The 1,063-nt window shown below is 51.2% G+C and overlaps 1 protein-coding gene across 1 annotated transcript in view; it reads right to left on the minus strand.

Moving 5' to 3' along the window:
* The window catches only part of LOC108800592 (hyaluronidase-2-like), a 44,878-nt gene that overhangs the window by 18,348 nt on the left and 25,467 nt on the right, over positions 1-1,063 (minus strand). The window lies entirely within an intron of this gene.

A 1,063-nucleotide genomic window follows, 5' to 3' on the forward strand; every position in this document is an offset into this window, starting at 1 on the left:
GTTGTCACGCTAGGACAGGAAGTGTGTTACTGGCAGGATCACCAGGGGGAAATAAAGAGAAGAATGGAAAGTAAGGCAGAAATCTAAGGACGGCTAAGCTGCAATACATGACGTTGGTCTTGGTTTGTATAGGAAATCATATTACCTGTGTTTAGGAGATTTCACTTCAGTTCCTGTCCAGTAGATGCAACAGGAAGTGAGAGGAAATTTCTACATAGAGGGGAGAATTTCACCAGGGCCAGTGTCCCCATTGGAAGATTTTCCCTCACTTCCTGTTTTGGTGTCCCGGTGTGACTGCACAGTATAAATTGGGGGCACCAACAGCGATGATAACTGGGAGCAATCACAATACTAACCCCCCCCCTCCCCCCCCTCGCTGGCATCGCTCCAATGTTATCAGTACACACTTTGTTCAGTGGCACCAACCCCTGAAACATGTTGTATTGATATGAGTCTAAATAATATGGAGTGTGAACTTTATACCGCTTTCCTCCTTGCACACCAGGCAATTAAAACCTGCCAGGGGTCCCCATCCTTCTCCACTCCACCTAGGGTTGCCACCTGTCAGGGATTCACCCGGACAGTCCGGTTTTTGAGCCGTGTGTCCGGGTTTTCCTGGCCAGCTGACACCCGGACACAAGACACTGAGTGCTGATACCGGCACTTTAAATTTTTTGACAGATGCTGCTGCCGGGGGTCCACAGCAAGGGCGGGACCTCAGGCAGCCGCATCCGCCTGAAGCTTCAAAAAAAAGTTTTCTGCCAGTCTCCTCCTCTGCCACGCTGCCCGCCTCCGGACCCCTGATGAGACACCGCAGAGCCCACCTGAGAGAACGCACAACCCACCTGAGACCCTGGAGACATCAGGGCGCCACCCGGAACAACACAGAGTATGTCGCTTCCTATTACTTTGTATTGCTGGGATTTGTAGTCCTCTATAGACGGTCCCCTTACTCCCTCCCTAGTTGTCTCTCCTCTATATTCTCCACAATGTGAGTTTTCGGGTGTCACAGAAAAGGTGGAACCCCAACTCCACCCAAAACTAGAAACACTCCCCGCCCCCT

This window comes from Nanorana parkeri, unplaced genomic scaffold (assembly GCF_000935625.1).
Source record: "Nanorana parkeri isolate BGI_ZX_2015 unplaced genomic scaffold, ASM93562v1 scaffold2073, whole genome shotgun sequence".
NCBI lineage: Eukaryota > Metazoa > Chordata > Amphibia > Anura > Dicroglossidae > Nanorana > Nanorana parkeri.